The following is a 27,613-nucleotide window of genomic DNA, read 5'->3' on the forward strand; positions in this document are numbered from 1 at the left end:
ATCAGCCATTAAAGGGTACGAGAGGTTTTTGGAGACCGAGCAAGCAGCAAGAAGTATTTAGTGAGGTCCACGTTATAATGGCAGAATCTGATTCACATGGTGTTGGCATCCTTATCTATAATTCGGCAAAGCAGATAGCGCTGTCCTTCTCTAGATGCGCATCGTTGCCGTTTCTAACAATGTATAAATATAATTAATTAACAAAATATCAAATCTGAATCATGAAAATTTTTAATTCAACCATTGGGAAATATTTTTGACAGAACGTAGTGAGGTCTATGTTTCAACTCGATTTGCTTTTGTCTGTCGGTATGTAACGCGATTACGGCCAAACGCGTTTATAGAATTAGATGAGATTTAGCAGGAATATTACTTTTTCAACTGTGCGTCGATGTATACACGAAAATTCTCGAAATTTTGCATTTTAAGGATAATATGGAAAGAAAAGGAATTCCTTCATACTCTGATATCACTATATATATCATCTACTTTGAAGATAGGATCAATCAGACTATAGAATTATCCATAATCAATCAGCTGACAAGTGATTGAAACTCATTGAATGCATTACACAGATGTCTGGCCGTGTCTATTTCTATAAGGTAGGATTTCAATATTTTTTATGATGCGTGCCCGTCAGTATCAATATTCTCACATTTCGAAAAAAATGTAATGGTGATTTGAAATAAAGTGATTGAATTAACCGAATAATGCCGAAGAAATTATAATATTCTTGATTGAAAAATATTAATTCAAAAACAGTTGAGAAATATTTTCATCAGATGGAAAGATTATCATGAAACTGGATAAATCATCTTATGGGATACAAATCCAAACTTGAACTGAGTTTATTGACATAAGTGAGTTTCTGATCTTGGAGGAAACAAATAAAATTTTTCAATAGTGAATTATGATTCAACTGTGAATCGTGATTCAACTGAATCAACTAGAACAGGTGACATCATAGATACTTGTGGATGAGAAAACTGCGTGGGGTCTTCTGCTCACATAACTACTAGTTATACTATTGATACAGTATACTGTAATTATATTTTCAACAATCATGAACAGTTAATATTACATCAGATTCACCGGTACCATAGTTAATTATCCAATATGGAAGCAAGTGGCATGGTAGAGAATCGGCAGCGCTGTTCTTCTATCTGTCTTCACTGCTATTATAACGTGGACCTCACTATACAGCACTCCCAGAAAATAGCTAACATGCATAGCCCCTTGTGGTTGACAAGTGTATGTGCATATTTCCTTCTTTTTTGCAGTGTAAGGTGTTGATATATTCAAATATCTTGGACTGGTGCCACAATGGATGAAGATATTCGAAACGGTAGAATGGGGGAAGGGGAAGAATATATCTTGAACTGAATATGTTACCTGAATTTGGGAGAGAAATAGTACTATAGTGACGTACCGGTGTACCTGTCTATCACTTCTCTGGTAAGGAAAGTATCGCTTTCCGAAAAAAATTAAGGTAATTCAGAACTTAAGGTCCTTACAATATAAGGATCCGACACGAACAATTTCGATCAAATGCAATTCAAGATGGCGGCTAAAATGGAGGAAAAGTTGTCAAAAACAGGGTTTTTCGCGATTTTCTCGAAAACGGCTTCAACGATTTCGATTAAACTTGTACCTAGAATAGTCATTGATAAGCTCTATCAACTGCCACAAGTCCCATATCTGTAAAAATTCCAGGAGCTTCGCCCCATCTGTGCAAAGTTTGATTTTAGATTCCCAATTATCAGGCTTCAGATACAATTTGAACAAAAAAATTCAATTGAATGAAAAAGACTAAGAAGTTGTCAAAAAACCACTGATTTATTGATAATTAGAAAGACCGGTTTCGGTTATTACACCATTGTAATAAAAATTATTGTAAAAAAATATTGAGTTTATCAGAGATTGACAATGGTGCAGTAACCGGAACCGGTCTTTCTAATTATCAATAAATCAGTGGTTTTTTGACAATTTCTTAGTCTTTTTCATTCAATATGAATAATTACCATAATGTCAACTTCTCAACTACACAAAAAAGAAAAAATTTCAAGTGGAAAAGATTGAGCATGAAAATCTCTACACGTATATTCAGTAACATTTTTACCTGAAATTTAAAATAAGCTCGAAATTCGAGAAAATGTTCTTATTTCAATTGCAAACTGTTGGCAACTGTTGATTCTATCAAATCATTCACTATGAAGAGATAGCAGATTTCGTGTGTCTTCAGCGTTATTGTCCTGTCACCAGCTGGCTTGGATCTTTGAATAGTAGACTTGAGATGCGCGTGAACACTAGCGTCAGGTGATACATTTTCATAACGACAAGGAAGTTGTGTGAGTTCGCCATACCAGATTTTCCTATATGATTATTGTTATATATTGTATATATCTATATTGTAATATAGATAGGAAGATCTGATTTTTTATTATTTATCCATTGTACAAAATACTACAATCATAATATAATTATGACATTGAAGGAAAAACTAGGCTGAGCCTGTACTATTTCTCTCCACAAATTTTGATAAAAAGTTAATGTTGTCCAAAGGTTGAGGTTATGATATCATACACTGCTTCGTCACTTGATTTTTGGTCCAGGAATAATGATTTGAAGATTTTGAATTTTGAAGGTTGACATTATTCTCCAAATAAATCACAGAATGTATCACAATGAATAAAAAAATTAAGAAATTATAGATTTGGGCTTATATCCAGCATCCCGTAAAACTCATACGGCTATTCTTATTACTTACTAGCAGGATCTAATTAGAAACCTGACAAACTGAAAAATTGACCTATTGGAATCTTGAAAAATTAAAAATATGCCTTCAATCATCTTCGGTAAATTAAGAATCGTGTGGTCCACGTTATAATGACAGTATTTGATCAACTTTGGTTTTGATATCCTTGTCTATCATTCGGCAAAGCCGGTGGTTCTATCCTTTTCTAGGTCCACAACGATGCCAATAATGTTTTTGAAAGTGTAGAAATGTAATTAAATAATGCATAGAATCGGCATCGCTATTCTCCTATCTTTATCTACTGCCATTATAACGTGGACCTCACTATAAATGGATCTAATTAGAAACCTGACCAAATGAAAACTTGACCTATTGAAATCTTGAAGAATCAAAAATATGCCTCTAATCATCCTCGGTAAATTAAGAATCTAGCTGCAACATTTCAATTTAATCAGTCCAGCAGTTCAAACTTGATGATGTGTCATTCGTGAATTCCCTATCCCGTACGTGTATAAGTCAATTCTTTGCTTTAATTATAGATTCAACAAACCGTTTTATCCCTTCCAAAGGAGGTCTATGGATAAAATATATATTTTTTTCAAATAAAAAAATTGAATTGAATCCTTTAAATATCAGCAAAAGCGAACCTCTTGTTAACTAGTAGTTCTGTAAACAGTAGACCTCACGCAGTATCCTCATCCACAAGTACCTGATCCCTGATGTCAACTGTTTTTAATGTTAACAAAATCAGTTCACATTTGAATTTGTATTCCATAATTTATTAATATTTATGTTAATTTAAACAATGAATGGAATATATTTCTATTCCAGAATTTATATATTATTCATCCAGTTCCGTGATAATCTTTCCATCTAATGAAAATTAATTTTTTTAATCAAAAATATTATAATTTCTTCAGCATTATTCAGTTCATTTGATTATTTTTAATCACCTATTAAATTAGTTTTTTCGAATGTGAGAATATTGATACTGATGAACACGCATAATAATACCATGACTGCAAAACAAAATATTGAAACCAAAGACCTTAAAGCTGCGATTAGACCAAATTTAACAAAATGTTAATACCTAACTCAATCCTTATAGATTATATTAGATTAAACATAACTTATCATACACATGATGAACATGTGTGTTTGTCAACTTGCGTTCAATCTAATAGAATCTATAAGGATTAAGTTATTAACCTCTTCAAGGTCTTTGATTGAAACTATAGACCTTATACAAATACAGTAATAGACTGGCTTCTCCACACATCTGTGTAATCACTTGTCAGCTGATTTATGATGAGTAATTCTATAGTCTGATTTTTACTCCAATATTGGCTCCTTTTGGAGCCTCCTATTGGATGGAGGCTCCTTTTTCCTTCTATATTATCCTTGAAATGCAAAATTTCCGAAAACTTTGCATATACGTCGACGCGCAATTCAAAAAGGAACATACCTGTCAAACTTCATGAAAATCTATCGCTGCGTTTCGCCGTAAATGCGGAATATAAATATAAACATAAATAAAGGAAAATGCAAAACCGTCGACTTGAATCTTAGGCCTCACATCGCTTGGTAAATCAATTCTACATTGATTCGTGTACAAAGGCAACTTTCTAGAAGTAATTTAACCTAGGTTATTAAGGATAAGGAAATTAATGATAATACGGTACAAACGTTGACATTTATATCATTCACGCAATCAAAACATCGAATAAATGAATGGGAGAGAATCCCTAATTTTCATGATGAAGAATAGTCCAAATGAGGTTATGAAAACATTTTTCATAAAAATGACAGAAATTTACTGTTCAAATATACATATAGTTAGTATATTAGTAGGTCTGTGAACAGTAGACCTTGCGCTCAGTAAGTTACATTGACCTGTTGTTACGTTCTCTCAGAAATTAATCAATTTAGAATGTCTAGAAAAAATCCTCAATAAACATAGAGCTTTCTGTCCTATTGTACCGTATTATGTCATCCCGGAATGTGAGTGTGAGCGCTGTTATCAGGTCTGGCTGCCGTCGATACGTTAATCCAATCAACCCATCAGAGAACATCAGAGAACATTCTGTGTTGTCGTGTTGGCGGAAAATCGGTGTGTTGAAATTAACAAAATAAACTACCATAATGCTCATATCCTACAAACTTCATTTCTCACTTTTCATGATTTTAGAAATCAATTTCTTTTCAATAATATTTGTTGCAATTTCAATCATCAGATTAAAAAAGAAATATGTAAAAAAAATGTTTTCAGTCAATAACTCCAAACTCCAAACTAGAATCATGGCCTCAGCTTATGGAAAGTCAAAGTTAGTAGACAACTGTCTACTAACGTTGATGGAAAGATACATTTTCAAGATGTTCGATGTTTTTGAACGGGTAGTATTATAGTTCACTAGACAGCTAATCTATGATTAATAATTTTAAAGTCTGATTTTCACGGTAATATTGGCGTTCAAAGGAGACTCCTTTTCCTTTTGTATTTATCCTTTAAATGCAAAACTTCAGAAAACCGTATATACGTCGACACGAAATTCAAAAAGGAACATACCTGTCAAATTTGATGGAAATCTATTGCTACGTTTTGCTGTAAATGCGGAACATAAATAAAAAAAATCTGGTGTGGCACACTCACACAAACTTTCCTTTCCGTTACGAATTTGATCACCTGACGATAGTGTTCACGCGCATCTCAAGTCTACTTATAAACAAAGATCTGAGCCAGCTGGTGTCAGGACAATAACGCTGGAGACATACGAGGTCTGCTATCTCTTCATAGTGAATAATTTAATAGAATCAACAGTTGCCCATAGTTTGCAATTGAATAATCACATTTTCTCAAATTTCGAGCTTATTTTCAATTTTAGGTGAAAATTTTACAAAACAATAATTGTAGAGATTTTATGGGTCAATCCTTTTCACTCAAAATATTCTGTTAGAATTGTATCTGAAGCCTTATAATTGGGAATCTAAAATCAGAGCGGAGCTCCTGGAATTTTTACAGATATGGGACTTGTGACAGTTAATAGGGCTTATCCGTTTTTGAGAAAATCGCGAAAAACCCTGTTTTTGACAACATTTTCTCCATTTTAGCCACCATCTTGAATTCCATTCGATCGAAATTGCTCGTATGGGATCCTTATATTGTAAGGACCTTAAGTTCCAAATTTCAAGTTACTCCGTTAATTGGGAGATGAGATATCGTGTACACATACACACACACACACACACACACACTAAACTGAAAATGTTCAAATTTACTACAGAAGCTCAGCTGGGGTGCAATAATGTTGTGTTAGAAGGAATTTGAGATAACACCAAAGATACACCCAAAATAAGCGTTTTCTCAGCTTTTCTGCGTTTCCTCATCTTTTTCAATAATTGATGGAAGTATATTAAAAAAAATTCAGTACACAGGTTTAGCTGAGGTGGAAGAATTTTGTTCGCCAAAGATACACCGATATAGTAACAGGTGTTTTTCGAGATCAAATTGACATAATACGTTCAAATTTGGTACAGAGGTTCCGCTGAGGTCTACATGCAGGCGAGAGAAGCGAGCCCGCTGATCTCATTTTTGGACAATCCAGTCGGAGGTCCAGGGGGCGGAGCCCCCTGGCTAGACGGATATGGAAAGCGAAGCGAGCCTGACGGCTAGTCTCAAGTACAATATTGGAATTAAACATTCTAATATTGATGTTTAAATGGTGAAAAGTTGTCATGCATGCAGTACGAAAATAATTAATTTCTCTGTTATTCTTTAACCAATCGTAATAAGGAAAATTTTCATTCTATTTTTCAAAGTTGAGTCTTTATAGCATGAATATTCATGCCAAATTTCAGATCAATACAATATTCTGTTCTCTTAATAAAAATTACTAAGTGAAAAAAAATGACAGCTATAAGGATAACCGCTGAGTTTTGGACACTTCAAATACGACATTGTAGTCTCCTATCATCCAGGATGGACATCTAATGAGAAGCCACAAATATATAACTCTGCAGAATATATAGTTCAAGGAGAAATAAGCGGAAAAAGGAGTGTTGGAAGGCGACGTGTTTCCTGGCTTAAAAATTTGAGGGATTGGTTTGACTGCAGCAGCAAAGACTTGTTTCGAGCGGCAGTGAATAAGATCCGGATTGCTGTGCTGATAGCGAACCTCCGATAGGAGACGAACAATACCCTAAAATGTTCGACACTACTTCTCAAACACTCTGTATAATGTATCAATAGTGGAAGATCAAATGAATTGTTAATCATTATTTTACTATATGAAGAACTATCTATCGTATTTGTGATGAAACTGTGAGAAGATTTCATCGGTTCAGAGAACCGATGAAAAATGGTCTGACTGCAGTGGAGACTGCTTTGTTCATGAAGACATCCTGCTCTCTCCTATATTTGTCTTCTCTCTCTCTATCCTATTTTTTGTTCTTGTTCTCTCTCGTTGCCATTCCTTCTATTGACAAATGGGTTTCATACTGATTAGCAGTCAAAGTCGTCCTCTCTGCTCAGAAAGAACGAGATGCTCAAAGAAGCTCGAGTTTTTTCAATACTCAATACCTTTTTCCACCCGTTTTATCTTTTCATTGTTCCATGTCCCAGAAAGATTGTCACTGAAACGTCAGACAATAAGCCATGATACTTATTGGCGGTGGTTGCAATTTAAAACAAAGACCAATATTTTGATCGACTCGGAATTTTTCGAATTATAAACAACCAAAAGATTATTTGAACCTATTTATCTATTCTTATACAAATTGTATTCCAAAACACAGACGGAATTTTTCGAAGGATTCGACATTTTTCGATCAATAAACAACTAAAAGATTATTTTAACCTATTCATCTATCCTTATACAATTCATTCTCTCAATCTGAGATTGAATTCAGAACTAAAAGACTTGACCTATTTCGGACTATGTGTAACCTTATCCAAATTTAGTAAACTTTAACAACGAGCAGCAGAGTATCTCACGGAATACTTGAACGTGTCGAGCCTCGACCAATGGCAGTAGAGCTCAATCTTCATTGGCCAACAGCTGATGGCCAATCGTAGGTGTTCATTCGTACTATAATTGTATTTTGTGGCTCAAGCTTTCAGTTTACCAGAGTTTACCAGAGATCGATTGACCAACAGCTGATGGCCAATCGTAGGACTTCACTCGCACTATAATTGTATTCTGTAGCTCAAGCTTTCAGTTTACCAGAGTTTGATGATGGTGTAACAACTGAAACTAGTATCTCAAGTTGTTTCAATGAGTTGACGGTTTTGACAGTAATAAGTCGTTTGCAATATATTTTCATGAGAAAGTTGATAAATGGGTAACAAGATTCTTCTATATCAAATTTACCTTGATTAAACCAGAATTTACTTTGTGAAAATAATTAATAACTGAAAATTTCGTGAAGTGAAAAACTATGACAACCTATTTCGGATTATGTGTAACCTTATCCAAATTTGGGAGAGGAATAGCATAAGGTTATCTTACTTTTTCTCTCCCTAACAGTTTTGATGATGTACTTATTGTATGGATCAATAAAGAATGAAAATGATGATTTGTGCACTGTTCATTTATCACTGTTGATACATGGTGTGAAGTTGTTAATTGTAAATCCTTCACAGATAATACGATGTTTCTGATATTTATAAGAGCAGTCTCTAAATTCCCTCTTTTGCGAATAAATTCACAAAAAATTAAGGCCGTCCGGCTCGCAAAATTACTGGGTTCAAACCTCAGCTCTAGCTCAGTGGTAGAAACATGAATATTATAAATACAAGTAATCACCATAAGGTTCAGTGACCGGTGATTGGTAATTCTTACCGCTGCTTGTATGAAGTTCTTGAAGAATACCAATACGGAAAATAAAAGAATATTTGATGACTGATTATCAGTAACCATGTATCACTAGAGAATAATAAGGACCAACTATAGTTGTTTCTAGTTGATTCTTAAAACGCTCGTCGTGAATACAAGTATTCACCAATATACCCTTCCAAAATTCCTTAGAACTTACAACGCCAGTTCTTGAAGCTCTCTGGATCCTTATATGATATAACTGGAACCTTATTAATATAATTTTTGAATATACTTGTTCTGGCAGATAAAATGAATATCATCAAAGGATGATAAATATTGAGTGCTCTGAATAAAATTAATATCACTCGATTCAATAATTTTAAGTGCTGCTAAATATTTGTTGATATTAAAACAGCTCAAACTGTATATCACGAGATGAACTAGGATAAAATAAATTTCTACGATTTGTATGCTGACTAAAAACACAAAATATATTCCCATAAAAAAGATATGCATAAAATATTCGATATATCTATAATTCACTTAAATAATCTATTTCTAAAATCTGAATAATTATCACAGGCTTTACTAATATTCACAATAGTGAGTTTCAAATTCATAAATATATTATATTTAATACTGGTACTTATACTTCCAATCAATATAAAATTCTGCAAATAAAAACCTGTTCGGTCTATAGGTTTGATATGATGTACTTTGTTCAATAAACAAAATTAATGTTTAATAAATTATTATTCAAACATGAGATCTCAGGGATTTATATGAATTCGGGCTGTGCATGGAAGTAAGCTTCCTACATATATTAAATAAATTCATAAATGTTCTTATGGACTATGTGATATTGTTCAACACGTGGTGACTTTTTATTTTAATTCAAATTAATTGGAATATCGCTTTTTTTGTTAATTACCCCCACTGGACGTAGAAAAAACGAGCTCGTTGAATTATCACTCACTGAATTGAAGTTCTAGACGTTCTCGTGGATTGAATTAATTATTTCCAATAATTAATTGGGTAGGCTCCTTTTCGTCACTGCTGGGCTAACGCGTGATCCAGATTTTTATAAGTTTCTTTCGAATTAAAGCTATTTTTATGGGAATCTTTACAAATTACGAACTCCTTGACAGCACTGAGTTCACAGATAATTAACATTCAACACAAATACATTACATTTAAAAAAGGGTTTGGCTTAATAGTTCATTAAAAAATTTTTAAAAGGAAGAAGAAAAAACCCTAAACTCCATGTGCATCCTCTCGTGTCGGGATCTTAAGCCAGAAGAAGGAGGTTTTCAGAAAAATTTGTCTCTTCCATGAATAACTCTGTAAGCTACTCTCTGATTGGCCTTCAATTTAATAGACTCAATACAATTGGTTGCCTTGGGAATCAGGGCTTCCTCGGCTTTATAATAGAAAAAATTAAATAAAAAAGAATTCTTATACAAATGTATGGAGTGTTTATCTTAAATTGATTTCATAAATAATCCTAACATGCGATGTTACTATATTCAGTCTTTATATATGAGTTTTGTATACTCTTGATTTATCATGCTTTTTTAGATTATAATAAATATTTATACAAAAATAATGGGTGTCTGTATTCTACACATCGACTTCCTTTAGTATGCATAACATATCCTTTATGAGTAAATTTTATATAATTCAACCTGTCATATGGGTTGATCGAATAATCAGCTGATTCGCTCAGTATTGATTCTAATAATTATCGATTTATCCAAGATCGACTAATTCTTTTCAAAATGTAAACAGTAACTCTAACCTCAATGTTCATGCATTTTATTTTTATAATCCGCCAATAATAAGTAAGCCGCTTTATAACTTTTTGATCTTACCAATGGGTTCTCATAATTATTAAATCACAATTATACATGTTTTCTTATCATTTGTTGATAATGCTATTACTCCTAATCGCTAATAATACTTGATTTGAGTTGATTTATCCTTTGACTAGGTCTAACCTTCTTTCCAATTTTATAGTTCTATTATATTTCATTGGTTCATTTTAAAATATTTGGTGGTATTAATTTACCACGTGACAATGGGTGCATTAGTTTCTTGTGCACTGTAATGAGAACATACTTTTTTCAATGATTGAATAATGATAAATTTCCAGGATTCAGAACAAATATTTCGTTAATAAATCATATTGATCGAATTAGTTGAATATGTGAACAATTCCTATTTTAATAAGAATAATGTGGAACTTTTCTCCTATGTTTGGTTTTGAAGCATCTAAATTTAAAAATCTACTTGTGAAAATAATTAAAAACTGAAAAATTCGTGAAGTGAACAACTATGAGACAATCTATTTCGGACTATGTGTAATCCTATCTGAATTTGGGAGAGGAATAGCACAAGGCTATCTTATTTTTTCTCTCCCTATCATTTTGGATGATGTATTTATTGAATGAATCAATAAGGAATAAATAAAATAGAACACAGACCAAAGCTTTGGTGATCTCGAAATGTTCAGCTCAATAAAGAAAAAGAAGATTCTTTCATCTATTCTTGAAAATATATTTATGCTTTAGAACGAAGAGTTTGAAACGGGTTGGGTGGATTGGTTAATTAGTTTTATTCTCAACCAAAACATTCATCTGCTAATACCATTCTCAAAAACTGATCTACACACAAATATATATATATATATTATGACATGACCTGTTGGTCGTCTGCCAAGTTGAGACCAAAACTGATCTATGTTGGAATGTTTTGAAATGATTTGATATCTTACCTGATAGTCCTTACAATCATCCTGATTTCCAATTGATACTTTTCGTCTAGTTTTGATTGATTCAATAATCCTATCTCACACGAATTTATTGAAAGAATAAGACGTTGATGTTGTCACTACCACTATATTTGTTAAAATTATGGAGAAATACCATAACATCTATAATCATAAAGTGATATTATTTACATGAATAAACCTTTTTTAGACTACATCGAAAATCAAAATTCGAGAGAAATAGTTTTGGGTAAACCTGTTGATTCTGTTCATCTAATAATATTTTGTCAATGAATTTTATATTTCTAGAATTTTGGCAAACGATCTGGCAATTTTGCGGAGACAAGGATAGCAAGATCAATGTTAATCGAATACTGCCATTATAATGTGAACCTCACTATAGATCTGGAGTTGAATGGCAGTGGAGAAAGAAACTTTGTCGATCCTTTGTCTTGTCAACGCCTTCCATAGATGGTAGCTGAAACAGCTTCATCAATGTAATATTAACGGTTCATTTTCGTTTAAAATATACAATTATATTTCATTAAGCAAGAAATAATATTTTTCATTAATTTCATAATGAATTTTCAGAATTAAGGTGAAAAATTTAGTTAATCATTAATTCCACATTGTTAGAGGACGATTTGGAAACAAAGCAAAGCGAGAAAGAGATAGCGCTTCCCACTTTGTTGAATGTAGACAAGGATACCGATACCATTTCTAATCAAACACTGCCATTAAAACGTGGAGCTAAACCTTGGTTGGAGACACTTTCGATGTGTCAAAAAATCATTAGTATTGGCAAAGTTGAAGACTCTTCCGGATTGACTTCTCAACCGGAACAGAATATTGAAGGGATTGTCTCAATGTCGGAATGCGACAAAGTTTCGGAGACGAAACGCAAACTTGTGCAGATCCAATGGCGCAGTTGGATTATTCCAGTTGACTTTCGCCGCTTTGGTAAACAATCCGAGGCTAGAGACAACCCTCTCTCAAAATGCCAGATCTTGTTAATAATATTCCAACAATCTCTGGAACAATATGGCACAGTTCTTGCCTGTACTCGAGAACAGAGATAGAGAGAGGGTGTGAGAGGTAGATAGGTGGATAGATAGATATATTTATTGATAATTGTTACTAGGCTGTTGCCTATGGTAACATTTACAAAAAATGACAATAAAATTAAATCAAACTTAAGAGATAAATAATAATTATTTAACAGTTCTGCACTAGTATTGATCAATTACAAATATCGAAGAAAATAGTATAGTATATATCAAGCTATCAACATTATACTAGATCACATTAGCAATATTTATTTATTTATTTATTAATAATCATTACATTACATTAATTTTGGGAATAATCCCATTTGACAGGTAACTTGTCAGTACTAATACTAATTCTAATACTATAATACATACAATCAAAATAATAAAATATTTATTCAGGTATCAAGTGTCAAGTATCATTAAGGATGGTAATGATATATATTATATATATAAAAAAAATCAATTTTCTTGTGAATAAAATTCTGAGATTGCGTATAGGCTTTTCTCTAATAACAATTTTTTGACTGCCTGTTTGAATAAAATGACTGATTCAATGTTTCGAATGTCTGTTGGCAGCCTATTATAGAGTCTCATTCCAGAATAAAATGGAGTTTTTTCAAAAGCTACATTTCTATGGATTGGAAATGCAATAATATTTCTATTTCGAGTATTATATTTATGATTATTTGTACAAAATTGGAACTTATTGATATTTACTTTAACAAAAACTACTAGCTAGTAAATGTAAATGGAAGGAAGTGTGAGTATGTTAAGGTCTTTGAAAAATGCTTTACATGAGTCCCTTGATCTCAGTCTACAGATAACTCTCAATATCTTTTTCTGCATGATGAAGATTCTACGGCTGTCTACAGAATTACCCTAAAATATTGTGCCGTAGCTCAAGTGGGAGTAAACATATGCATAATACTGGAGGAAAAAAAGTTGTTATTTGCATCCATGTGGAATGAAACTTATCATGAAAGTATTCGAAATATTAAACTTCATAATATAATACAATAGAGAATAGGTAAGATATGAAATAGGTAAGAAATAAACTATGAAGGTGGTCCTATTACAATACAAGAGGGAGAGAGAGAGAGATTGATTGATTGATTGAGTACTTCACTTATGTAGATTACAATATATACTGGCTTATACACTTTTATACAATATCTTACAATACAGCAAAGTTATAGATGAATTTGCATAATAATAGACTAAGAAAATAATTATTGAACTGTACATGATGATGAAGAGAGAGAGAGAGAAGAGAGAGAGAGCGAGAGAGATAGGGAGAAAGAAAGAAAGAGAGAGAGAGAGAGAGAGAGATTGATTGATTGATTGAGTACTTTATTTATGTAGATTACAATATATACTGGCTTATACACTTATATACAATAGCTTACAATACAGCAAAATTATAGATGAATCTACATAATATAGACTAAGAAAATAATTATTGAACTGTATATGATATGAAAAAGTAATTTGTAATATAATAACTATAGATAAAATAGATAATATTGTTATGCATCTACATAAATTGGCGGAGCTTTGGACATATCAATGTCCATTCTTCGGAAAGAATATTAAAAATATTCTCCCCACTAACTCTCTACCAAAAGAGAGAGAGAGAAAGAGAGAGAGAGAGAGAGTGAGTGAGAGAGTGAGAGAGAATGAGAGACTCACACAGAAACAGAGGCACTGTTGAAACAGAGACATTAGAGACTCAGAGAGAGTCAGAGGCTCTGAATATTAGAGAGTGAAGCTTTGAACATTTGAGATTCTGAGAGAGACAGAAGCTCTCAAAATTGGAGAGTCAATGCTCTGAACATTAGAGACTCAGAGAGAGACACAGAAGCTTTAGAAATCAGAGACCCAGAGAGAGACAGATACTCTAGAAATCAGAGACTCCGAGAGAGACAGAAGCTCTCAAAATTGGAGAGTCAATGCTCTGAACATTAGAGACTCAGAGAGAGTGACAGAAGCTTTAGAAATCAGAGACCCAGAGAGAGACAGATACTCTAGAAATCAGAGACTCTGAGAGAGACAGAAGCTCTCAAAATTGGAGAGTCAATGCTCTGAACATTAGAGACTCAGAGAGAGAGAGAGAGACAGAAGCTTTAGAAATCAGAGACCCAGAGAGAGACAGATACTCTAGAAATCAGAGACTACGAGAGAGATAGAAGCTCTCAAAATTGGAGAGTCAATTGCTCTGAATATTAGAGACTCAGAGAGAGAGACAGAAGCTTTAAAAATCAGAGACTCTGAGAGAGACAGAAGCTCTCAAAATTGGAGACTTAGACAACTCTCTTTATAGATTCTCTGTAAAATAAAAGACTTAGAGAGAGACAGAAGCTCTCAACATTTTCGCCAGGATAAAGTGTTGAATTAGTTGAATCAGATGAATGAGCGAATTGAAAACACTTGCAATGAAATTTGACGTGTATAAGTTTGTTATCACTTCAACAATGAACTAAAGGCGGGTGTGGGAATGTGCAAAAAGATAATGTAGCAAACCTGTTTTAACTCACCTAAAGTTTGCGTTGTCAGATTCAAACTCAGCGGCTGAGCTTCCACATGACTAATGAGATTTTCATCAAAAAGGCATTGTAGAACCTCAAAGGTGCATATGCTCCATCTTTGTTCAAGGCATGAAATGTTACCTCAGTTTACAACAGTTGAAATTAATCTTTGAGATGGGGAAGGAAATAATCCTCCGAATATTTAAATCAATAAATTGAATATAGTTCAATATATTAACTAAAATATTCCATTTATTTAATTTCCGACCCCTTCTAAGTAGCAACATTTATAATTGAATGATATGACAGCTCAACAATTCAAGATTTATCCCCTTCGTTACTTGTCATTGATGATTGTTAGGCATATTCAATAATCAACAATAAGATTGTAATCATGTTTGCTATTTAATATACATAATAGATCAAATAAATAGAATTTCCAAAAAATAAACAAAATTTAAATCAAGTGATTACAAATTTATTTATTATCCTGTCCTTTTATTTTTGCGAAGTAGTTGCCTGTGAATTTTCCATAAATTAATATTGGTTGTTTCGTAAATACCTGGTGTATTGAAGTGAGGAGGCCTCCGTACACTTTATTCAAATTTTTCACTTATTAATTTTTCACTGCACAAGAAGTTCTTGAAGTATCTTTTTACGGCGAATTTAGATATTTTCTGGAAATATTGGTTTCCTTGTGATGAGTTGGTCAGCAAGGATTCAGCTTCCATGGCCATAACTAAGACATCCTGTGATACTACGAGTCTACGAGTCTACGAGTCTATGAGTCTATGACCGCTAAATAATAGAGAAACGAAAAGAATATATATAAATACTGTAATACTAAAGGAGAGATCAATAATACAGAATTTGCTCTTCTTAAAAAAATCAACAATACACAAGATCTTTAATAAATTCATCAATAATAGTTTAAAGATAAATAATTCAAGATACTCGAAGTGAAGCTTCCAAAAGAGATTTTTTTTAAAAAGAAAAATTATAACTTGAATAAGGCTTTACAATTCTATTTATTATTTATTTATTTATTTGACCAGCGTGACAAAGATAATTTGATATTTATTTATTTATTAATTTAATTTTACTATTATATAAACTTGCATAGAAATATTTCCAACATTTTGAATTACGAGAATTAGAGCTGAAAAACAAATTTAAGGAAAGCTGGGATTAATTATAATCTGATCAGACTTGACTTATAAAACAATAAGTAAAGTATATTAATAAATAATGCTTTACCTGTACAGCGGAAATTGTAGAAATTACTATGGATACATATGTGATGAATGAGGTTTTCAACAAATATAAATAAATTGCCATAACTTAGGCCAGCTAGAATGAATACTCAATTAAATTTTCGGACATGATTACTTTTCTTTTTTTTTTTATAACAAACAAGAAAATTTACATTTTTTAAAGGAAATAAAAAAAATAAGAAAAATAATAATATCACAACTTGTGATGTATGAAATCTGTCTCTGATCAACTACATATTGTAATAAATAGAAAAATTTAGCATAAGCTAAATAAAAATGGAATCAAAGGAAAAAGTTAAATTTACAACCTCCACTCACGAAATTCAGAGACAGAATGGATCATCGAGCGTTGAAGACGGGGTAGCAAACAAGACAGTGACGTAAGCAAAACGGAATTATCAAAATTAGACAAAGAAACTAGAGAGAAAGAGCAATGCAAACTCAAAGCTACCAACAAGGACAGAAAAAGGGAGAAAGAAAATAGCAAAAAAGAACTGGAGAGAACAAGAAAGTAGATTATTCGAAGGGTACAGTTCGATCCCATAAGTGCATCTTTGTCTCACTGAGAAAAACAAGCTGATAATACAATCGAATTTAGAACCGAAATACCAGAAAAACAAGATAAAAATAATCACGTCCAAAATTGTTACAGGCAAATCTACAAATAGTACATCACATTCCATCACATCACATTTCGGGAGATGGAAGGGACGGAGATGACATAAAACGTCGTGTAGGCGCACACCAGTTAATCAAGACAAGACAAGACATGATCAGACACGTTTGTCACAAATCTTCGAATTGTTGCTTATAACACAACTCACACTGATTAGTCATTGCAATTAGACATGTCTTAATGAGCAACAATGTGAAGTATTGTGACTAAACGTGTATGATCATGTCTTGTCTTGCCTTGACTAACTGGTGTGCGCCTAGCCTAAGAGATACAAAGGCTATTTTTATCAGTAAGCGACATGATTTTCCTCGAGTACTCTCAAGTTACTAATTAGGAAAAAATCAATAAGAAACTGCATTTGGAGTATTGCACTCTATGGCTCAGAAAACCCGGACTTTGGTAAGGCATAAGAAAGAGGCACTGGTGTTGGAGACAATAGTGTTGAAATTGAAATAAACTAATACAACTACTTATGAGAAAGTATTTCAAACGGTTGATGAAAAGATATCTCTTTCGCGTATTCTAAGGCTAAGCGAACACCAGTTAGTCAACACAAGACAAGACATTATCAGACAAGTTTCGTCACAATACTTCACATAGTTGCTCATGACGCAACACACACTGATTAGTCATTGCAATTAGACATGTCTTCATAAGCAACAATGTTAAGTTTTGTGACTGAACGTGTCTAATAATGTATTGTCTAGTCTTGACTAACTGTTGTGCGCTTAGCCTTAAGGCTGTGCAAAGGCTAAAAATAAACTTTTTGCTCCAGATATATTTTTTCTTGATTTGTACATCATCAAGCTATCAAAATGAAAAGTTTTCTCAGGAAAACATTTTTTCCGATCATTACTTTCTAAGATATGAAGTCTCAAAGTTTAAATTTTTGGGACAGAACATTTCAAACTCGGTAAGAGATGAATACATGAGATTTAGAGGATAAATTTTTCATGACATTCTTCATCTAGTAAAACGAAAATTCTCGAAAATATAGATTTTTGAGAAAGTTATACAATTTACCAAAAATAACCCAACTAAAAGTTATTTTTGGTCGTTTTTATTAAATTGAATGAATAACTTTCTCAAAAGATGATATTCTCAGAAAATTTCTGTTTTACTAGATCAACAATAGCATGAAGAGTCTATCCTTCAAATCTCATGGATTTATCTCTTACAGAATATGAAATGTTCTGTCCCAAAAATTTAAACTTTAGGCGCTCATATCTCAAAAAGTAATGATCGGAAAAAAATGTTTTCCTGAGAAAACTTTTTCATTTTGATAGCTTAATGATATACAAATCGATAAACTTTGAAAAATATCACCAGTAGAAAGTTTATTTTTAGTCTTTGCACAGCCTAAAGCAAGAAATTATAGTTTTCAATAATTTCATAATGAAAATGAAATATCTTGTTAATTATTTATCAATTCTACATTGTTGAAAGACGATCTGAAAACAGAGCAAAGCGAGAAAGAGATAGCGCTATCCGCCTTGTTGAATGATAGACAAGGATAGCAATACCATTGCTAATCAAAAACTGCCATTATAACGTGGACCTCTCTATAGTATAGTTCTTACTAGTGAAGCTATGTGACGCTGGTAGTTTCTCATACTGTGCCGTTCTTACTCTCTCAAACTGCAGCTCTAGCAACTACACAAAAGCTGGACAGCCCTATTTAACTTCCAACTGCTGTTCAAATTTGCTGTATGAATTTGTGTGACAAACTTGGTAAACGGCTTTGAAGCAGATAAATGCTTAAATGCTGCAACGAAAGCATAGCGTTTCTTGTTTGGGCCATAGAGTGAATTACAGTGTGAGCCTTAGAGTAGCAGGCGTCCTATGGGCAGCGAAATTTTGAATCAAAATTACTCAACAAGATGAATAATTATTGACTTACTTGCCTGACAAGATTTACAGGCTACGAAGCACGCAGTTTCTTGTCAAAATATTTGACTTTCGTGTTGATGGAATTTCTTGTGTTGATATTTATTGCTTGGAATTTAGACTGCTATCAAGACTCTGAAGAGAACTGAGAATTCAGATACTGCAACTATCACCATGATAGTCATGCTTGTTGTTTCTTTTCGTAGCTGAGGATGATGTCCACATGAGCTTCAGACTTGTGCGTAGGTAATGATGAGATATAAATGTCCCTACAGTTTTAGGTGGGTAACGAACCCACTACTACTTATAAACATTTTCATAAGACAAAGTTTTATCAAAATTTTTTGGAGAGAAATAGTACAGGCTCAGCCTAGTTTTTCCTCCAATGTCATAATTGTATTATGATTACTGTGTTTTATACAATAAATGAGTAAATGAATCAATAATCATATTCAGTAAATGAATCAATAAATGAATCAATATTGTTTTATACAATAAATGAGTAAATGAATCAATAACAGTTGCACGTTATAATAGCAGAGGAGAAAGATGGAGAACAACGTTGCCGATCCTCTGTCTTGTCGATGCCTTCTTGACGGTAGCTGATACAGGTTTATTAATGGAACTATCTGCTACTATCTAATATTAACTGTTCATTTTCATCTAAACTAATCAATATTATATTTTATTAAGTGAGAAATGATACTTTTCAATGATTTTATAATGAATTTTCATAATTAAGAAGAAATATTTTGTCAATTAATTATCAATTCTACATTCTTAAAAGCCGATCTGGCATGAGAGCAAAGCGAAAGGAGAGATAGCGCTATCAGCTTTGTTGAATGATAGACAAGGATAGCAATACTATTGCTAATCAAACACTGCCATTATAACGTGGACCTCACATAGTAAACTGAAAGCTCAAACATTAAGCAGCAGAATATAAAGTACCGTCGGTGATGCCGTCGGGACATACTTGAGCATGGCCATATTTGGAATATTCTTGTCTAGTCTCAGCCAATGACAGTCGAGCTCAATCTTCATTGGTCAACAGTTAATGGCCAATAGTAGTACTACACTCATATACACTCAATTTTTTTTATAGATTTCAGTTTTACTAGAGATTAATAATGCCGAAACTGGTCTCTCAAACTGTTTTGATGAATCAGTGAATTTACAATATCAAGTCGTTCAGATTGGCGGGGCCGTAACACTGCCTAGTAAAGATTTTTTTCCCATTTCAATCTCCAATTATAGTATCTTACGTCACATGGACGGGAAGGGGCCTTTTGCGGGCGAGAATGATGTTTCTAGTCGATGCGTTAGCCGAGTGAAATAGTGAATAATTGTGAAATAGTTTAAACATAGATATAGTCTTATTTAAATTAATACATTTACTGATGTTTTATGAATCTGTTTTTTTTTTGTGAAACAATATAATCAATTCAATTCAATTCACTGCAAAAGGCATTCACGTCCCGGTAACGTACACTATTTTTGTCATAATAATCTAAAGAAGAATAATTGAGAAATAGAAAACATTACCTGCTTGTGCAAAAGCTACTACATGCACCTAGTTTACAAACTCCGAATCAGGAATTTTCATGGAAGTTGAAAAAGCTTCCACCTGGAGTGCTGAAGGTGTTTTTTTCTAGCAGTTTTGCTGTTCCCTATTCCGGAACTAGGAAACATACTCGACTGTAAAGATAACAATTAATATGGTTTCATTATAGTAGAGCTTAGACCAGTTATAGAATAGACACGCCCCATTGTATATTCATACTGAAAGTCAATGATACCAACATCTACTGTCATATCGCCCCATCGTGACGTCAGCATCCGAGGCTGACGTCACGATTGGGCGATATGGCAGTGGATGCAAGTAGTAGAGTATGCTGTAATGAAAATCATATGTTTATTTGTTCTGCAAACAGCTGTTTACCGGCTTAATTCATGCATGAAAAACAGCTGAGATTGATTGACTATGACAAAAAACTCTTTTTCCTACAGTTACCTTGAAAAGTGGCCATTCCTGCACTGATTACAGAATGCAAAGAATCACTTTTCCGCTCTAGTGCGGGAACATTTTTTTCTGCACTCCAGATTTGCAACAACATGGCAACACAAAATAGTTGGTGGGTTATATGGAGGATTAGTGCACAAGAACAAAAATTAAGTTGGTAACAATGACTGTGGTTAGATTGAGATAAGAATCATTTTAATGACTACCCTACATTTATAATAAAATCCCAATCTGGGAATCCAAAACAAGAATAATGTTCATCTAAATCATAATTAAATAATCATCGTTTACAAATTCTCACCATTTAATAATAAATAATAGTTATTTTCTATTGATAATTATTATTTCAACTGCAAGCAATGAGAAAAGTAGCAAATATACATTATAAAATTCGAATTTTGAGGTTAAATGATTACCATTCGATATCCATATGAAAAAAACATAAGAATACTACAATAAATATTCTCTGTTGTCTATGTTATTTTTATAAATATTTTTCAGTTTACTTTGAGCATTTTTCTCGGAAATTTGAACAAAAGTCTAAATTTCTGAATCCTGTTCCTGTAGTTTTAGCTGGATGAAACAAACTTAGGTACGATTCTTCCCACTAGGTCGCGCGCTTGTCGGTTCAGCCATCTTGTTGTGTTCAGCCATCTTGCAGCTCGGTTCAGCCAATCAGCTGTTGGTGTGTATTTTGAATGCGAATTTTTTGTTCTATCTGTTTTTTCTGATTCTTGAATGAATAAAAATGAGAACTTTGGCTGAGAATTTTCAACTTCAATTGGATTATTAATTTTCAAATGAATTAAGGTTGTTATTAATAACAGCATCACACACACAAACATTTGATGGATTTCAGCCATCATTTTACCGATAATTACCCACTTTTCATATTCAATGGTAACTTTAGGGAAAGTTTAATGTGAAATACGTGCGCAAAGTTCCTCTGCTGCACTCATGAAGCCATTCCGCCCTCGCCTACGGCTCGGGCGTAAACGTATCTTTCGGTGCAGCAAACTGTCACTTTGTGCACAAGTTGCACAAATAACTAATTTTCAATGGATAATCTCCCTCATATTCTATCTGGTTAACTGACATTCATGAATAATTTTCCTTGTGTGAAATAAGTTGGATTTCCTGTGCACTCGTTGAAGAATTTCAGAAGAATATGCGTGTCGTAGTTTATGTAGGGTCTTTATTGTAATGAATATCCGAAGCTCCATTAAATTACATTGAAAACGACATCCATCCTACAATAGAACTCAGGGCTCCGGGTCGGTCTGGATGCTCGACCATTATTCCCTAATGCTTTATGATGTAATATAGTTTGGCCGGTTCTCTCTTTCTCCCTCTACATCGCTTTTCCCCTCTTCACTGTTCTATCCCTCTTCTCTACCTCTTACCTCTTCCTCACACTTCATCACTTTTCCCCTCTTCACTGCTCTATCCCCCTTCTCACCACTTTCCTATTCCTCCATCTTTATATTTTTTCCTTTTTCCTGTTCTACCCCTCTCCTCACCCTCTCACCTCTTCTCTACTTTTTCCCTCTTCCTTCTCCTACCCCATCTCAGTCTCTTCCCTCTTTCTCTAATCGCTTCTGAAATATACTGTGGATCGTTTAATGTCGACATGGAAGCTCTGTGTTCGCTATCTCTCTCACTCTCTTTCTCTCTGCTACTCACTCTTTCTCACTCTTTCTCTCCCTTTCTCACCGTTTCTCTTTTCTCTACCTTTCACACACACTCTTTCTCTCTTTCTCAATCTTTTTATCCCTTTCTCCAGAGCAAAGCGAGAAAGAGATAACGCTATCCGATTTGTTGAATGATAGACAAGGATAGCAATATCATTAGTAATCAAACACTGCCATTACAACATGGACCTCACTATACAAAGTTGAATGTGGAGTGCAGAATATTATGTTGGGTGAATGGTAGACATTAGTGACATCGGAATCGATTTCTATGAACGTTATCAGTGACAAAGGCGGTCATTCTATTGCCGTAGAGTGCGTAGAACGCTTCAATTCGCGTACACTGGACCCGGATGAAAAAAATATGCTCTTTTTTGTGGGTAGCTCGTAGACTGGACTTTGACCACAACCGAGGAAGAGAGAGTGAGAGAGAGTGAGAGCAATACCATTGCTAATCAAACACTGCCATTATAACGTGGACCTCACTATAGTTTTCCTCATTCTATTGATTTCTTGAAACCCTATTAATTTGAAATTTGTAGTTTCTCTCACAAAGGAAAAATAGTACCTTGCAAGCTGATAAAAATTCTAATAAGACAATGCATACGTTCTTTCTCCTTTGTTGAACAGAGATTACATGGAGAAAGTATTCAAATATTCATATTTCGTATTCTTTTAAGAGATATTCATCTCGAGAAAACAGACCAACTTATCTCATTTTCTCTCGAGAACACAGAAAGCAGCTCGAAAAAAGTGGAGATTTAATTGCGTTCATTGTTTTCCATCACAAGAGATTCTTTGTTGTGCTTTGTAGGGGAAAAAACATTATTTTCTAACGAGAATAATGAAGGATTCTGTGGTTGGCCACTCAGACCAAGCGACTGTTAACAAGCTCTGGTTACATCCGAAAAAATAAATTGAACTGCATACTCTTTTTGATCGATATGTTTAAATCGTTTCAACTAAAGTTTTTTTCAATTTACACTAAAAAGAAAATGTGAAATTCCTCCATATCGAGGTATAAGAGATTTTGTCAGTTCCAAATAATTTATTTAACACTTTTAAACCGAAACACCGGTCTGTGAGACCAGAGGCAAAATTATTTTTTCCTACAGTTACGTTGAAAAGTGGCCATTGCTGCACTGATTACAGAACGCAAAGAATCACTTTTCCGCTCTAGTGCGGGAAAAATTTTTCTGCACTCCAGATTTGCAACATGGCAACGCAAAATACTTAGTAGGTTATATGGAGCAACAGTACAGCAAAATCAAAATGAAGTTGGTAACAGTGACTGCTGTGGCTGCTATAGTGAGCAGAGGTGCAACCAAGCACAACGCGCTAATTATTATTCATTATATATTATAACCAAGGACAACGAGGACTTTAGGATTTTAGGATTAAGGTTTTTATCAATAATAAAATTACACAGAAAAACATTTGATGCATTTCAGGCAATTTTACCCATAATTACCCACTTTTCATATTCAATGGTAACTGTAGGAAAAACTTAATGTGAAATACGTGCGCAAAGTTCCTCTGCTGCACTCAAGAAACCATTCCGCCCGAGCCGTATGCTCGGGCGTAAACGTTTCTTTCGGTGCAGCAAACTGTCACTTTGCGCACTAGTTGCACAAATAACTATTTCTATAGTGGCAAAATTGTAAATCAAAAATTGCTGCCCGCTCTAATACCTTCTCCCCCACTATTCCTCAACATTCTCCAACAATGCTCGTCAGTCCCAAACTCAAGGTTATCAAGTAAACATCAATCTATTGGAAACGTACCGGTCTCAGCTACCGGATCTTTCGAATGTTTATTTTTTACCGGTCTAGAATACCGGCTGTTTCGACTAACAGATATTTTGAGCATTCATTTTTTTTCTAATGTTTTTCTCTTCATTATTTCAGTATTTTTATCACATGTTTTATTTGAAAAAATAATTTTTGTAATTTCGAAAATGTTGGTTTAGGAAAATTGATGACAATGGATGAGTTATCAACCATACAAGCCCCGGCCTTTGGAACTTGTATCAATAGGATGCTTCACAATGAAGTGTCACAAAATAAAAATTCACTTGATGAAATAGATGATTCCGACCACTATAGTTATTTATGAACTTTTCTTGCTAATAAAATAACTGGAGGCTGAAAACGTTTGATGAAACAAGTTTCTTGATAACAATGAGAAACATTATTATTTTCAATGATTACTTTTCAGTTTTGCTATAAAGCCTATATTGATAAAATATTTCTCCATGATTATTGTTCTGAGTAGTAACTGATAATATATCTTACACGGATTTTTGTATTGTGTGTTTTCTTACATCGAACATTATACATTTATTGCATATCAATGTTTCAAAATTTTTTCTATTCTTCCATCACTGAATTTGCAACTAAAATATACATTATACTTTACTATAATTAAAATTCACCAATGAAAAATATTTAAATTCATATTCAGTAGAAAATATATAAAATATAACACTTTAAGCAAGACCCGGTCTGTGAGACCGGATGTTTCGGTTTAGGTCAGTTCGGACCATGTTTCGGTTAGAGAGTGCCAAATCGAAGTGAATTGAAACTATAGTTTGGCTTGAAAGAGTTATGTGGATTTGGCATCATCTCTCTCATTACACCTTGATATTCTCCATTAGGCAGAATGAAGGCTTTTCATAATAAAATACAAGTTTAAACCTATCACCAATGTCATGAAGCCACTTCAACATTATGAGAATAATTCAATATTTATTGGTCTCAAAATGTTATAGTTACTTTGGAATTTGGATTTTTTTAATTTATTTGATTGACCGAACGTAGTGAGCTCTATGTTTCAAGTCGGTTTTTCTTTTGTCTGTATGAATGTATGTATGTAACGCATTCACGGCCAAACGCGTTTGATAGAATTCTATGAGATTTGGCAGGAATATTCCTTTTCTATCTGCACGTTGATGTATACACAAGGTTTCTTGAAATTTTGCATTTCAAGGATAATATGAAAAGAAAAGGAATTCCTCCATACTCTGATATCACTGTATATATCATTTACTCTGAAGATAGGATTAATCAGACTATAGAATTATTCATAATCAATCAGCTGACAAGTGGATTATTCATTGCATGCATTGCACAGATGTCTGGAGAAGCCGTGTCTATTCCTATTATGGTTTCATATGGTTTCAATATTTTATTTTGCATTCATGGTATTCGTGCCCATCAGTATCAACATTCTCACATTTGAAATAAAAAACAAATTTAATAGGTAATTAAAATAATTAAATGAACGAAATAATGCTGGTGAAATTATAATATTTCTTGACTGAAAAAAAATCAAATATTTGAGGAATATTTTCATCAGATGGAGATGAGGATTATCATGGGAATGGATAAATACTAATTCAAACGTGAACTGAGATTGTTAACATTTCACACAGGTGACATTAGAGATTTGTGGATGTGAAAACTGCGTAAGGTCCACTGTTCACAGAACTACTGGTTAATTTTAGAAGTATTTTGAAATTTGTTTGTTTTGGATTGTGAAACAAAGTGAAACATTATGAATGTCTATATATGAAAGCGAAATGGCACTCATTCACTGACTGACTGACTGACTCACTCAATCGCAGAACTAAAAATCTACCGGACCAAAAACGTTCAAATTTGTCAGGTATGTTCAGTTGGCACTAAGAAATCTTTTGGCAATATTTCAACTCTGAGGGTGGTTTTTAAGGGTTTAAAGTTCGTCTTTTAGCATGTATATTCTTCTTATTCTCTCAATTGTAATTGAAAAATGTCCATACCATATGTTGATATGGAACTATAATCTAGAGAGAGTACCTCTTCGAAACATATGTTAACTGGTAACTGAATTAATAATTTTGTCAGGTTGGCATTAAGTTGAGTTGACTTTGTTAGGTTGGCACCAAGTTGAAGATTGATTATTTATCATTTAACATATGATAAAAATGCTCAAATGAAAAATGCAGGAGAGCGAAGCGAGCCTGCTGATCTCATTCTTGGACGATCCAGTCAGGGGTCCAGGGGGCGGAGCCCCCTGGATAGACGGATATGGCAAGCGAAGCGAGCCTGACGGCTAGTGTGGAATAAAGTGAAATATAACCTAGAAAATTTTGTTTGTAGTATGAATTAGAATTGGAACCGTTTTGGACATCAGCCGGTGGTACTTCTCTAGAAGTTGTATAATCCTTAATAATTGGATAAGAAGAATTGAATAGCATTACTATATGCTATTATTTCATAATAAAACGTCTAATGTGATTGAGATTGGAGACGTATCGATAAATAAATAAATAAATAAAATTTTATTGTCGAAAAACCTTTACAGCATAGACAACGTCAATATATATATAACATAACAACGATAAGTTCAAGTCACACACTTCTACAGTAGTATATAGTCTACACAATGCTCATGTAATGATGGTTAATATTGTAAAATAGAACAAATAGATATTATTATCATATCAACAAATAGAATAACAACAACATAGTTATTTGTATATCTAGAGTGAAAAGTACGACTTTTTCTCCCTGAGGGAAAAGTTTGAAGCCCGAGGCGAAGCCGAGGGCAACAATTTTCCTGAGGGAGAAAAAGTATTTTTCACTCGTGATGTACACAACATTTTTCCTCCATCTACAATTTTTTAAAGAAACTGCAAATAAAATCATTTTAATAACTTACGTATTGGTGACAATGTTTCCTAACAACATAACCTAAAATCTAAAACTTTAAAACCGGCCGTCTGATTGGCACTGCCGATTGCGCTATCTATCGGCTAAAGTTGTAACAATCAGCTGGGTGTTTACCAAAAATGGCTGACTCCAGATCACGCGTTCAGATTTGAATTGCAGATCAAAAATATTTGTTGGCTGGTATTTTGAATAGAATAAGATATTTTTAAAATTGTATAAATTTTTATTGGCTACTTATATTAAGAATATAATATCATACAAACATATATTTCATGCGTTGATCAAATTTCTGGTTGTGGTATTGAATTCAGTTGACTCAATGACAGACACCTCTTTATGCTTTCTCATCTGAGCTTAGACCTTCTAACCTATTATAATGTAAGTTTTTAAAATAGAGATGCTTCCCATGTTATTTAAATGGAGTCACTTTTACTCCCT

At 33.4% G+C, this 27,613-nt stretch overlaps 1 long non-coding RNA gene across 1 annotated transcript; it reads right to left on the reverse strand.

The window, feature by feature from the left end:
• Positions 1-15,413: 15,413 nt before the first annotated feature.
• Positions 15,414-16,827, reverse strand: LOC111059591. Its single transcript, XR_002606627.2, has 2 exons — positions 16,170-16,827; positions 15,414-15,710 (listed from the first exon to the last, which is right to left on the reverse strand). It is a non-coding gene; the product is annotated as an uncharacterized LOC111059591 (long non-coding RNA).
• Positions 16,828-27,613: the final 10,786 nt, after the last annotated feature.

The sequence above is a fragment of the Nilaparvata lugens genome, chromosome 4 (genome assembly GCF_014356525.2).
Source record: "Nilaparvata lugens isolate BPH chromosome 4, ASM1435652v1, whole genome shotgun sequence".
NCBI lineage: Eukaryota > Metazoa > Arthropoda > Insecta > Hemiptera > Delphacidae > Nilaparvata > Nilaparvata lugens.